The sequence below is a fragment of the Thunnus maccoyii genome, chromosome 11, assembly GCF_910596095.1.
Source record: "Thunnus maccoyii chromosome 11, fThuMac1.1, whole genome shotgun sequence".
Taxonomy (NCBI): domain Eukaryota; kingdom Metazoa; phylum Chordata; class Actinopteri; order Scombriformes; family Scombridae; genus Thunnus; species Thunnus maccoyii.
Window position 1 is genome coordinate 17519899 of NC_056543.1, and position 15511 is coordinate 17535409.

Below are 15511 nucleotides of genomic sequence, written 5' to 3' on the forward strand. Positions count from 1 at the left end.
TCATGCAGATGTACAGCATGGCCATAACTTGACTCTTTCACCATTAAACGTTAAGGCAAGATATTGCTATTAATGTGCAAATTAAATGTAAGATGTCCATTGTGCATTGCAAATTAAATGCTAAATATCCATTGTGCATTGCCATTGAGGAGTCTCTCCTCTCGGCACAGAGCATAGTCATTGTAGATGGCTGTTGCGGTGGGCAGAAATTACCTTCTGTAATGGACCTTATTGCAGTGGAGCTGAAGGATCCTCTGACTGAAGACACTCTTCTTGTCTGACCAGAAGGTTGTGTAGGGGGTGTGTAGTGTTGTCCATTATGTTGAGCACCTTGTGCAACATCCAACAACCAACTCTAGGGGCTCCACAGCAGCCCCCAGCACAGAGCCCACCTTCTTTCTTTTACTCTTATTACTCTGCTGCTACACTTGTGGTCATGTATGTTTATTAAGGGGGGTTTGTACTTCCAGAATACTCATTTTTATTCAGACTCAGGCTTTTTTTGGGCGGGGGGGGGGGGGGGGGGGGTAGAGCTCAGGTTACAAACTGCTTGCATAAATTTGTTCCTCAGTACCACATGGGCAGAGCAACACCACTGAATTAAAATGTGAATCATGCTGCAATAACTGGCTAATTCTGCCATGAGGTGTCCTGAGGTCATCACTGGCTGCATGACAAGATTATTTTGTCTCTGGTGAGTACACATTATAACACCAACAGACACAGACAGTCTCATACTTACTTTGAGGAAATATCTTTTTTAACTAGCTCAACATCTCTATCACAAACTATTCAGACGATTTGTCGATCAACAGAAAATAAATTTAACCAACTATTTTGATAATTAAGCATTTAGAGCAATTTTGTCCAGCTCCAGCCTATGATATGTTTTGTGTGATTGTTACCTGAATATCTTCGGATTGTGGACTGTTGTTTCGGGACAAAACAAGATACTTGAGGACACTACCTAAGGCTCTGGGAAACAGTAATGGATGTTTTATAGATCAAACAAGTAATAGAGAAAATAATCTACAGATTAATTGATAAAGAAACTCATCGTTCATTGCAGCCCTACTTGAAATTGTAGAGTTGTAGTTGAAGAGTTAGAATAGCTCAGTCAGTCAATTTGCTTAGAAAAGATTAGATTACATGAATACAGAGTTAATATCTGGTTTCTAGGCCCTGACCTCCTCACTCCCCACAAGCATACACCAAATTCAGCACAGAAAACATTGCTAAAGCCAAAACACAAAACTATGTTCTACTAGAGACCTGGTCTGCAGTCAGCTAATAACACAACAACAACAACAACCTCAGGAGAAATGTAGCAAAACTGATTCAGCTCGGTAATACTCAAATGTGAATATTCATTTTTGACTACAGGCATGCATGAAGCATTGTTAAAGCATCATATTGCATATATAAAACAACAAGAGAAAAGTGAGCTTAGCCGTGACAAGAAATTCACAATTGCAGAAATGCAATCAAGCCTCTGTTTCAACTACAGTTGCTCATTTCTGTTACAGAATGAACATGGAACCGCCTTGAGGTTACAGACATTACAATTGCAGAGTTGTTAAAATTGAACTGTGTGTTGCTTTGGCAGACACAGATCTTGCTGGATAACTTAAAAATGAGCTGTGAGTTTTACATAAATTCACCAAAACTGAAAATATATCTCACAAACTTTCTAAAAAAGAACACACATGACTAATTTGGCTGTTTGTCATGTACCGCAAGACTTTGTTTGCCCTTCACAAGATGTTGTTTTTGTGGGTTTTATGGCAGACAGTTAAAATTATAGATTTCTTCATTTTTTTTATTCACCATCTGGGAAGATCATTCTTTGCTTTAGGAGAAAGGCTCCTAGACACACTTTGCTGTGTCTTTTGATGCCAGATGTGCTATGACAGCCACCATAGAAGTGACCGATACTTTATCTCTTCTCCATCTCGCCTTCATTACTCTTGCCGGTGTTGCTGCATCCTGTTTCATCCCGTTCTGAAATGTCGCAACCTCAATAGGAAACAACATGAGACTTGCAACATGAAATTCGTGTTTGTTCCTCTCCTGGTTACTGGGTTATTTCTAATTCAGAACTGAAAATTCATCAAGAGAGACTTGTGGTTTGATACTTTCTCCACTTTTTAAAGTCTGGTTGTTAAGGAGATAATGGGGATCTCTGGAAATGATAGCTGCTCAGATATTGAAGCAGCCTGCCTCTTCTCTGCATTTGATATTTCATTCTGCACATCCTCTTTCAGAGCACAGACTTACATAAAATCATCTTTACTTGCTCATTCAATCCAGCTTTGACGTTTTCATTTTGCATGTAATCCATCTCGTGGCTGGCTTGCAGATGATTTTTGTGCAAAAGGAACATTTTGAGATGGCAAAGTGACAGTTGGCTATATCGCTTCATGTAATAAGAAGACATGTTTTGCACGTTAAGTCATGAGTAATTCACAAGCCCATTGAGCCCCTTAGAGGCTCCCACACATCACAGCTGCAATAGACCTCCTGCAGATTATCAAAGTCATTTCTGTCTTTATTGGGACCTCACTATTTCCTACATTGCTCACCACTTCTGAAGAGAGGCATGATGAGGAAAAACACTTTCAAATAGGTCAGTGGAGAGACCAATCAGCCGTGGCACCATCTGTCCCTCTAATGACTACCTGGCTGCTCTGTGATGTGACACGGTTGGCTGGAGAGGCTCCATAGCAAACATCCTCTCATTAAGTCGTTGCATTTCTACCCAACTCTGCACAACTGACGACATGTGATCAGGCCTGTCTCCTTTTTATAACACACAAAAATACAGCCTCCTATTGTGCTCCTTCATCACCCAGGAAGAAGAAGGTAATGCTTTTTCAGGATACAGTATACAGTAAAAAGTGAACCTTTGTTTTCAATTTGTCTGTAAAAAGTGGAATACATCCCGTCACTAGTTTCATAACTCTTGTCTGAAAATATTTTCAGCAGCAGAGTAATGATCATGTTTTTTTTAAATCCTGTTGTTTGGCTGTGTGACTCACAGTATTGTTAGATATATATTGGGTAGAAATAAGATTCCCTTCAATAATCTTTTCAATTAGGTTATCATGTGATAATGCAGTCTTAGAAATGTGCTTTAAAGCAGAAACACCGATTAGCAAAGTCAGCCAAAGATGCTGAAACTTGCCTGTAGCTCAAAATGAGGTTTGTTCAGTATAATGTCCATAGTAATTTCGAATAATTACCATTACCAGTTTTCCCATAACTTGTCACATTCACTGTAAATACTGCAAATAGTACACTTTGTAAAACTTCTTTGATATACTGTTTAAACTAAACACGAATTGCCTTATTTAATCACTTTAATCAAACAAGTCGCAACAATATATAAGAGAACACTTGACCCACAAGTACATGACTAATGAATACACTGAGGTCATGTGTTTTCATGTTTTTTTTTCTAAAATGTGCCTCAAAACGGCTTCAAAACAGGAATAGGATTTGGTCAAATGCAGAGGACAAAATTTCCTCCTCTAAAGGCTTAATGAATATAATTTAAAGATCCTTCCCAGACATGTTTTAAGACATATAAAAATACTCAATTACCTCGTTAAAATCCTTAAAATGATATCTACTCCTCCTTCATTTAAAAACCCAGAATGTATGAATATGGTCCTAATGGTTAGTGCTGTAAAAATGCAGTACATTTTTGTTTCCACAGTAGAAAAAAATCATTGAATAATTTTACTGGATATGTCAAGGTTTAGTTGTGCCTGATGATGTCTGGGAACCTACAGTATGTGCCAATGCCCAGATAGCCCTCACCCAATTTATTCCCTGGCTGTGCACTAATGCTAAATATTCAGGGCACTCTCTGTAACATTGGACACATCACTCAAAGTTGTGCTTGCTTGACATTTGAGAACTTATATGTGCAGTTGGCATTTTGTGTAAGATAATCTTCTGCATAATAACCTCTAGCTAGAAACTTTGTAAATCCTTACCTGTGTTGTTATTTTCATTATTTACAGCTTGGAGTAAATACATAAGGGGGCGGCTGTGGTTAGAGGTAGAGCTGGTCGTCCACTGAAGTGTCCAAGTGTCCTTGGGCACCTTGCATGGCAGCCACTGCCATCAGTGTATGAATGTGTGTGTGAATGGGTGAATGTTCACATGTAGTGTAAAGCGCGGTGAGTGGTTGGAAGACTAGAACGGCATTATATAAATGCAGTGTATTTACTATAATCTTGTTTGGAATAAATTGCATACATATCGTTATCTTTAATTTAGCCATACTCTCTGCTTCCTTGTATACTTTGCTGCACACTGTTATTGTATATTTTTCTTCTTGTCAACAAATCCCATAACAAGACCAAACCATGTGTTAGAAGTTCTCTCAATACAATACTTTTCCTACGCTGTCTGTGGCATTCATCCCCAACCCAATTGTTTCCCTCTGAATCTTTGGAAACAGGTCACAAATATGTATATTTGTAACATGAAAACTATTTTCCTGATAGAGATGAGCACTGTAGTTTATAGTAAATGTCACTAAAACTAAAACAGTAGTTAGTGCATTAGTTATCTTCAGCATAGGTGAATACAAAATTGTGTTCTATAGTATTTATGGCCCCTGGACAGTGAATGTGGTATTGGCTCAAAATAAACTGCAGTGCATGGTAATGAAGGAATATGTCACCTAGCACAAAAGAGTGGCTGATTGATGTGTTTTTTTATTGTTTTGGGGCCAAATGGAGCTATGTGGCATAGAGTAATAATCTATATCAGGCAGAGATGCTCCCCGCTGATCCTAAGGATTGGTTGGTACTTTTGGATCATTATCGGCAAATAAACCAGATTAAATTATGATCATTTCTTTGCACTCTACTGTGTTTTGTCCACCTCAGCCTGCTGTGTACTGCTCTCCATTATGACGGCACCTGCGGCTCTATAGTCTGAGTATTTCTCACATAAGACAGTGAAAATTAGTGTAAGTGTGGAAATGTGAAGAATTATTTGGGCGCACTAGTGTGAGTGATTCTGAGTTCTGACACCCTGATTGGAAAAATATATGGATGCTCTAAGCTGCTATTATTTAATCTTTTATCTCTTATGAGCATACAGCCAAAGATCATTTGTGAGGGAAGAAACTTCATCAGTGAGCCCAATTTTTCATTTCAATGTACCAGATACATATTTAATCAGCATTGTATATCTTTATGCTGCTATGTAAATATAGGTACATATTGGATCATACTCTGTATAGACTCGACAGATACCCAATATTAAAGGGCCATAAAATCTTGATCGGGCCATCCATTATGTACATCAGGCTTTAGCTACACAAGCAATAGAATCATGTCATTGTTGGTTTTGGTCTTTTCATGGGATTTATTGAAGAAAATATTGCCAGTATTATGCTTTAATTGGCCAAACTCTAACTATTCAGACAGTACAGCATTCAGACAGTGGACAGTTATAGGTAAATAGTTTCAGATTTACTATGGACACACTGTCCCTTGCTAAACAAAGCAATCAATGAAAATCTCAGTTTCATCTGAAAGCTATTTATGGCCTTTCACAGGATGTTTTCTTGGACATACTGTATCTACAACAGCATCTATAATTGTTTTGTTTAGGTTGCTCTAGAACAGACCAGTCAGTCATGTACAGTACAGTGCTCATTATTTATACTCTGTCGTCTCTAACCTCATCAGGTGTTCACTTATTACTCGAGTTTGATGGAGTTCAAGCCATAAATCTATTAAATCTGTTTGACATGTCATAGCATTTCCTCTAGCACCACAGACCCTTGTACACTTATTACCAGGTATGTCATGGAGCAACCTCTAAGGAATAATTAACAAAGTAACTGTCATCACAACTGTACCCATATTATCTAATGGGCTTCAAACAGACAGCATGGATTTCTCTGCAAATTTTATTATATTTTTTAAAAATAATATTTTAAAAGTAAAACTCTGGAGGCTTGAGATTATTGGCTAAAAGATGAGATGACGTGCTCATCTGTATTTCTTTATTTTTCTGCTGGAGAGACAGAAAAGTCAGAAAAGTTTGAAAGGGATCAGAGGTTTGGAGTTTAATTGCTGTTCTGTGTAATGTCAAGTCCTGTTTAATTTAGTGTCTTGGCCACAGTAATGACAGACGCTCACATCATATTAATTGGGACAAGACACAGAAACAGACAGGACAGGACTTAAGTCAACACACAGGATAACGTCGAGCACAGTAGCCACCAACCACATTTCTTTTATGGAAGAGTCACTTTTGTTTTTCACAGTATGCCTGATATGGATCTTGTATGTACAGTATTACAACATAGAAAACACAGAAACACATTTTCGTTACACGTTTTAAGAAACCTACCCAGCTATCTGTAATGCCAATATAAATACAGTACACTAAAAACACTGCAACTCTATATCATTAACAGCACTATACAGCATTAATGACCATAAACACTTTACCTTTATCACTATTTCAATAATAAACAAAGGAAAACAACATACCCAAGAAAAAGGTTGTATTTATATTTCTTTAGCAAAGTTATGGTTGTCTGTTGCTTTTTCCAAAATATGCAGGAAATTTGCTGTGAGGTGTTTCATGGACAATTGTGGGAATCTGAGCATCAAAATTATTCAGGCATAGTAGTGAGATGAAGGTGTGAAAGCAGAACTCAAACCAAATTTGTGCAAATTTTATTTGTGTGGAGCACAAGGAACTAACCATCTTTGTCTTTCCTCTAGTCCTCACCTACAAACTGTGAATGTATCTGCATCTGAATACAGCATGTGACGCAACACAAACTAGCTAACATTTTGAAGACTATTAATTAAGATGTTATATTTTTCTTTGAAGTATTGTTTCAGATTAAAAAGCTGTTAATATAATTACTGACATGACTCTTGAACCTGCATTAACTGATTTTTTTGGCCACTTGTCCACAGCCGAAATAAGTTTGACTGCTGCGTCTGAAAATGTTGCTGTGAGAGTAGAGAGAGTGAACCAAAACAGTACCCCTTTCACACACACATAGTCATTTGATAGATTGTTAAATGATTAATATGATGTTAAAAATGATAATAAAAAATAAAAAATGTTGATTATAGCAGCTTAAAATATTGTATGTATAATTTTCTACAAATAAACAAATCACAAATTATTTTTACAATCAGATTATTTACTGTCTTATTCACAACATTTATTTATTGCTCATTATTTAGTCCTGTGGCTACAAATTAATTTCAAGTTATTGGCCATCACAACATTACATTAGCTGCCTGTGAATAGTTAAATCATCCACATGCTGTTTTCAGTGGCTTGTACAAAGGCCAACACATTAGTTCACAAAGCATTTGATCTGTTTGATGGAGAACAGAGGACTCCATTATTGTACAGTTTCATTAGGCTTTCTAAATGGAAGCATGTTAATTAACTGTATCACTATTGTCGATAATATTTCTATTGCATTGGTTAAGTGTAATGCATTGTAATAATTGTATTTCTCACATTTCTTGACATTTTCTCAGTGTCACTATTCAATGCTGAGGCATAAAATATCCATCAAGCCAGTTGTGTATAACAATGAGACACCTGCGATACTTTACAGGCTTCAAACTGAGCCCTGAATTTATAATGCAAACTTTAAAAGTAGCTTTCTGTGTTTCATCATTGTTTACAAAGTTTACAAAGCAGCTCATCAAAAATTGAGTGAGGGTGGTTGATGGCTTAAAACTTGCAAGAAGCTGGGTTTTTTTTTTTTTACTATAACATGTCCTTTACTGGCATCAAGGTGAGCATTTTTATGCTGTATGCATACAACACCAGGTGCCTTTGGAGAAGGGAACAAAGAATTGTGGGCACTGGGCAGCATCTGTTCAGGGAGAAAAAATGCTGGCATCGTCCCAGCCAGACGCCAGTTTCTTGTTCGTTTCCAACTCTCCTTTGAAAACATCCAACTCACACTGCCTCATCTCTATTTTGCTGTAATACCTAAAGGCAGAAGTCCCCACAGTAACCATTGATATCCCAGGATCTTTGACTCCTCTCTTTATACCTCCTCTAGTTTCTCTGTCACTGTTATTACTCCTCTGGCACCGACCGCCTGCCTGTCATCTCCAAGTAAAACCTGGAAATTAATCTTATTGTTTCAGACTCTGCTAATGATTTATTTACAGCCTCTGCTGTGCCCAGACTTAAAATTAGCAACAACAGTTTTACCAGCAAGTGTCTGAAGGTAGGATCCCTCCGAAAGCTTCATGTTCTGCCTTGTTAATAAGTACAGTCCCACAGGATTGGAGGTTGTTCGAGGACTATATCACGTTAATGAACAATTAAATATATTGGAAGTAGAAATCAACTCCTATTCAAAATATAGTGCAACAAACTGTCTAGTGACACTTATTGTGTGGAATACCTAGAAATTGCATTTAAAATTTGTTTTGTTAAATACATTTTGAGGTATATGTAATTGCTGCTTGGACTGTGTTCACTGGCAATGTTTTTTGAGTGAGGGAAGTGCATCTATTTGTATCAACACACAATTCATAATGAGGTGTTCGGGGAGGGAGATGGACGTACAAAGCGTACAAAGCACCTTAGACCAGAGTTTACCTCCTGAATCCCACATGTGGTTTTAGGTTAGGTTTATAGACAACAAAGCACTAAGGTCAGAGAAAGATGAGAGTTTTGGTTAAATGTTAATAGCATAAACACATCCAGTCATGTAGCTTTTGACTTTTTGCAATATTTAAACAAGGCAACAACCTTTTCCTTACATGTACCTTAGTGCTTTGAGTGCCTTTATCTTACTATACAAACTGTTAATCATCGTTAAGGAGCTGGAAGCACGGATTGGTGGCAGATGTCAGTTTGAAAAGGTTTTCCTCATTATGTTGATAAAAAAAAGTAAACGTATTTGCTGTGCAAATTAGTAAACGTAATTTAAGAGGCAGGGTTGTTAGAATGATGACAAATTCATCATTACTATAATTACTGTTGCTGAGCCTGTGAAGCTTTCCGTTCTCACATAGCACATATACAGTCTACAGTGATAACTGGCAGATTTACCCATCTAAATTCTTAGCAATTTTTGAAACAATGAATCATTAATTTCCAACCAAGGTAGATAAAAGCAGGCTTCTCATTTCTAGCTGGCGACTGTCAGTTTTAGCATCAGAAATTACTTTATGTGTTGGTTGAAACCGCTGTCTCCACCTCACTTTTTAATCTCTCCAACTGGCTTTTTTTAAAACAAGAACCCTGTAAGTCTTGAATATGCAACAGATGACTATTACATACCTGATATGTTCTCCTACAAAAGTGAGGCTAAAGCTACATTTCCCAGACAACAAGTTAAGCATCCTCACCAGTTGATGATACATGTAGTGTAGTGTATAGCTAATTAGTCCTAGTAATGTCAGCGTGATAAGAAAAAAGATGTATGAAGATGTAGACTATTATTTTGTTCCATAATGTGATACGGTTGGCCTTGTAAGTATAGGTAGTGCAGTATAAGCTAGGTACGAATGTATCTTACATTTGAGCAGAAAGCCACACTATATAATCCATTCTTGACATTTGAGCTCTTGTGTTTTTGTGGTTTTGGAAAGACTGAAAAAAAAAACACCCTCCAAACTCTTAAAAATGCTGAGTATAGTTTGAGCCCCATAACGCCATTTCAGAGTGTGGAGAAATCCAAAGCTTGACAGGCCTTTCGGCTGCTAAGCTTTGTTCAGGGCAGGGGTTTAATGAACAGTCAGTTCTTTCTAGTTTCTCACATTTTAGCTCCCCCTCAGTCAGTGAGACAATTAATGAACTGAATAGCAGTGCAAGGACCTTCTAGTACTGTATATGAATATGAACTGTCATTCTATTTTGATTTAACTGTGTTTGTTTGATAATGAAACCTGATTGGTCACTCCTAAGATGCCTGTGTAGAATTATTTTGTGTTACACTTCACTAATTCAGCATAGTAGTAGTGAAATAGGAAATTTAAATAGCCCATTATAAAACCAATCCCGCATTTACTGGAATTATGTAATAGAGAGAAGTTCACACATATCTGTTTTGGAGATATATTCAGTTTTAGTATCAATTATTAACTGATATTAATTTTCTTCACGCACTGGCAAACTTCTGCTCTCTGTGGAATAAAGTAACAGTGATTCCAGTTTTATGTTTTTCAGTCCATCAAAAGTTTTCGTTCAGCTTAATGTAGCTTCACTCATTTAATTCTCTGTATAGATTTTCCTCCAGTGTTTGGCTTGCTATAATAGCAGAACACAATTTAGATTAAGCCCTAAGCATAAAATATGTAAATGACAATATTCCCCCAATGTTTCAGCCAGGAAGCAATAAAAAAGACAGGAGTGTGTAGGAATATAAAGAATCTGATTCTTCATCTGATTTCAAACCTCTCATCTCCCCCGGCAGAATCAGAGACACCATGATGCAGAACATTATTAGACAATCCCTATTGCATAAGAGCCCTACAACTCAAAGTGTTCACTATTAAATAAAGAAGACATTATGAAATAATCATATGAATAAACACAAAGTATATAGTATAACAATTAGATTGTGTATTCATGGTTTATAATTTATATTTTGGTACAATTTTGTGTAAATTGGCTGTTCTCTCATTCAGACCAAAGCAACAACCAATCAGATAAGTGGCTCTTGTATTGTTGACACTGTGATGAGAGATGCTACTACAAAATGAAGTGGTCAGTGAGGAAAATGCATTGTGAAATAAAAAGAGCCTTCAGAAAAAGATAGTTTGCAATAAAAACTGCAGAAATTTAATAAAAAATACGGTAAATAGACTATTACAGTAGCAAAGAATAATAGCCACAGCACATAAAAAATCCATAAAGGCAGAAATGTCACTATATACGATACAATAAATGAGCAGAAAATAAGAATATAGGTGTAAAAGAATATGTGAAACGGTTGCATATACAGTAGGCTGCTGAGGTGATGCTCATATTTACAGAAAAGGACTACATTATTTAGAGGAAATGTGTGTATTCTCAGTTGATAAACTAAAGCCATCTGTGTTTCCAGAGCAACAAATCTAACAGTACATAGAAGTCTTTCTGGAATAGAGCGTTTATTCAGACAAGGAGATGAAAAAGCTTTACAAGCTTGTATTTAAGAAATCTACAGTAGTGCAAAAGTTGAAAAAATGTCTTTTCAACTTTGCTTTTTTGTTTGATTTATGTTTCTTAATAGAGTACCAGAAAAATGACTCATAGCATATAGAGAGGTTCAAGCAAATGTTGTAAAAAACAAAAAAAACCCATCTTTTTTTCCAAGGTCGATAAAATCTCAGCTATAAACTTGAGCAACATGATGCTGGGCAGGGAGATTTAAGACTTTACCACTTGCTGCACTACAGTTTTCATTTCATTTTTCACACATCTCTGCTCCATCAGGTGGTCCTGTCATGAGTGTTTCATATATCATGCAATTATTAGTTACTGTGACAAAATACATACAATGTATAGGCTTGTTTCATGCCACGATTGTAAGGTTTCCGAGGAGAGGAGTCAAAAAAAAGGAATAATCTAACCTTCATAATGCCATCCATATATCACTGAACATAAACATACTGAATATAAAGCAACAGAGGTCTTTTTATTACAGTTTTCTGGATTACTAAGACATATTTCTTGAAATTATGCTCCATTTCCCAAAACTCAAAACAGGAATGCATAACTGCAAACTCATCTTCACAAACGTCAAAACCAAACTCTCCACTCAAAACCATGTAATCTTACATCTAATCCAAAGTTTGCCTTCAGACATCACACAAAAGCCATAAAATACACATTACACTACAAAATTGCCATTACACACTGGTGAGATCAATTCAAAATGCTACCATAAAAACCTGTTACTGCAATGAATAATGGCGCTTATGATTTTCCATTAGATCAATCTCTTTACATGATGAACACAATATAAAGACACAACACATGTATACATTTTCAAATTCCTCAAGGTACTGTAGTAAAATAAACTGAAATTGAGTGAAAAAGTATATGTACTTTAAAAATATACAAATGATAAAGAACGTAGAATACAATAAAATAATTTCCATGTATTAACCAATATAAACCAGTGAAAAAAAAAACAGTTTGTATGCAAAGAAAGAAATTTATTCTGCCAGTTATAGTGAGTAAGCGATCGAGACAAACTGTAAAACAGCAAGGTGGAGATACACTGTTGTCTTCATGCAGAGTGCGTAAGGTATTGAAATGCAAAGCATCTATTATTAAAATTAATGTTATCTCTAAATCTCTGCCATTAGTGTGCTGTGTTATTAAAAATATAACCAACAATATTCAATGAGTGGTCTGTCAAATGAAAGCCGAGGTAATCAATTTAAATTTTTGGCTCTCCCCAGTACTCTAGCTTTGTATGTACCAGTTAATTCAATCTGGCAATCTATTAGCTCAGAGACGTTGTTATTGGAAAAACACTTTAGAGACCTGTCTATAGATGGTCATGGGGCCATGAATCAAAACATTTTTGTTGTGTGCAGAGGACAGTGTAATAGCCCTTTTATAAACCAGCCCGCCAAACAGTCAACCCAGAGGCCTGGAGAAAGAAGTGTCATGTCTTGATGAATGGCTGTCTTTGTGCTGTGCTCCCCATACAAGTTTACCTCTTGCTATATAATAAATCATGATAAATTGGGTCTCTGTTGCTATTATAGGCTAATTATTTTCCTTGTTTTATTTCCCTCCCTTGTGTTTCTGTAGTGTGTTTTATGTCCTTAAAATCCAGTACTCGAAGGTGCTACTGTGTGCACCTGTTCCTCCCTGTATAATATAGACCGCTTTATATTTTACTGTCCTTTCTGCCAGTCACCAGCCCAATCTGGTCACACAGAGCAGGAGATTTTATGACTGACTCTCAGTGTGACATCCAGACTGATTGTAATAATAGCTCTGCAAAGGTCTAGCTGACTGCCTGCGGGCTCTGCTCCATGCTGCAGTCACGTAAACAAAAGCTAGAGCCGCCACATCAAGGCTTCCACACATGCAGACAGCCAGTGTCTGAATCTTCAAGACCCATGAAACAAATAACAGACAGAGCTATGATAACACATCTATTCAAAACGTATTTTTCTTACCACCACGAGTCCACCTAAATGCCTGATTCCCAAAGCTGCAGAGAAACGCTGTTAGTATGAGAATGCCTAAGCTTCTCTCAGTTCTCTCTCAGGAGAATAGGCTATTACAGGCTACAGTAGGTGATATTACTCTGTCAGGTGCAACAGAACTACTGGACAGGGGCCTGCAGAAAGACCCTGAGGCAGCTGTTAGAGTGTCAGTGAGAGAAAGTTTCCGTGCAACTACTGAAACGTATAAGTTGTTGCGGCAAAATATGTCAATAAAAATCATCCGATCTAAAAAAAACTTCCAGTAAATTGGAAATCCATAATGATGATGAACAGAATATGAATTTTGCATTAAGTTTGTTTTAGCTATATTTTAACTTAGTTGATTTCTGTATCATACTGTATTTAAACTTCAGATTAAAGGGGACATAATGCTTTTTGTGATTTTCTGTTATTTTTATATTTTTACAATGGCTGATGTCTGTGTTAAACATGGTCAAAGTTCCAAAACTTGAGGTGAACGTATGGAAAAAATTCTCCCTGAAAGTCAAAAGCCACTGTTTCAACCTGCTCTAACGCTTCAATTACAATGTTACCTCTACTTCCTCCTCATGATGACGTCAGATTGTTCATTCACGCCCCCGTTCCGCTGTCTTTGTTTCTAAGGTTGTTCCATGTGTTGTTTGTATCGTCCACTCTTATATATTTCGGATAGGATTCTGGCTCGAACATGTACGGATGTCTTAGAGAAGTTTCCATTTCAAGTAAAGAACAAGTAAAAGTAGTTAAATCTTACTACTTCTGTGTGTTGATGTAACCTCCTGAGCTGCCAGAGGTCTGCCAAGGGCCAGTTTCTGAGAGCTGGCCAATCAGAACAGAGTGGGCTCATCGGGAGGGGGGCCTTTAAGAGACAAGAGCTAAAACAGCCTGTTTCAGACAGAGGCTGAACTGAGGGGCTGCAAAAAGAGCCAGTATAAGATACATAAGGAGTTGTTTGAACTGTAAATCATGCAGAGATATTCCAGTAGAGCCCCAGAATACAAATATAGACCTGGTACATCCCCTTTAAGACATTATTATTCCAAGTCAAACAAGTGTTTCTCCCCAACTGTTCATGAATTGTATGACAGGACCACTTGTAAGTTTGGTTTGTACCTAAGAGAAAATTTAGTTTCACTGTAATTTTAAATAGAAAATTAATGAATGCCACAAATCTTTTTAAATCACTTTCAAGTGCCTCTTAAGAAGCATGAGGCCCATTTTATAGTAAGGTACACTTAATAACCTGTTGAACAAAGTGTGGTCTCGAGAGCACATTTTGGGTTTGATGGATGGCTTAGATAGTCCAAATTCATCTGAACTGCAAATAGCATTTTTCCAAGCAGTTGATGGTTGTGTAAACTTTAAACTCCAGTATTATTGGATTGTTTTGATTTAGCAAATCTTGTCTTACTGTTTTACAGTAATACTGATATATGCTTCCACCTGAATCCATGGCAAGAAATCCATTTATAGTTCTCAGTTTCACACACACACACACACACACACACACACACACACACACAAATATCTGATGTTAAATATAAGTGATGCAGGAAATCACAGCACTGAATGATGCGCAATCATCATGACTATAATCATCTCACAGATTAGTGATTTAACATTTGGTTTGATTGTGTGACAGTCAAAACACGGTACTGAGCTCTCCCTCGGCCACTTGTTTGGGCTGGTGCGTCAGTACATGAGTCATCGCTTGTCACAGATAGTGGAGCAACAAGACATTATGTAATTAATCTCATTTCAGTTAAAGCATCCTCATTTCATTCCAAACAAGTGAATGTTAGACGTTCAGAAGTTGTAAAATTTATGTTCTTCTATGTCAGTCACAGGGACAAATTGAGCAGTCTGTTTAATCTGGTGGTGTGTGTGCACATGAGAGACCTAGACAAGTTTAGAAATGCTTGTTTTGAAAAGCCACTAGAGTTCATGTTTTACAGACTGGCAGCCAAATGAACTGTCACATTGCCTCATTTCTGTCTCATAAATATTTTTGCTTCAGCATGGAAAGTGAGATTTCAAAGTGATAATGTGACTGCTTGCTACCATCTGGCTCTGGTTATTGTGTATTTGAACATGTGTACATAGTATGTGGCTTGTTTATTTGTGTGTTTGTGTCTTTCACTACATTATTAACCTCAGCACAAACACTCATTGCTTGGTCTGTCATTCTATCTCCACTCTACCTGACCCTCCCACCTCCTCTGGTTATTAGAAAATATCAAGTCTGTGCTTTTACTGTGTCTGAATAAACTATTGCTAAAGGGAACTGTTGTTTGCTTCTCTGAATCCTTTGAGATCTT

At 37.0% G+C, this 15511-nt stretch overlaps 1 protein-coding gene across 4 annotated transcripts in view; it reads left to right on the forward strand.

Annotated features, from left to right (window-relative positions):
- Positions 1-15511, forward strand: part of b3galt1b (UDP-Gal:betaGlcNAc beta 1,3-galactosyltransferase, polypeptide 1b) — a 44646-nt gene that overhangs the window by 24409 nt on the left and 4726 nt on the right. The window lies entirely within an intron of this gene.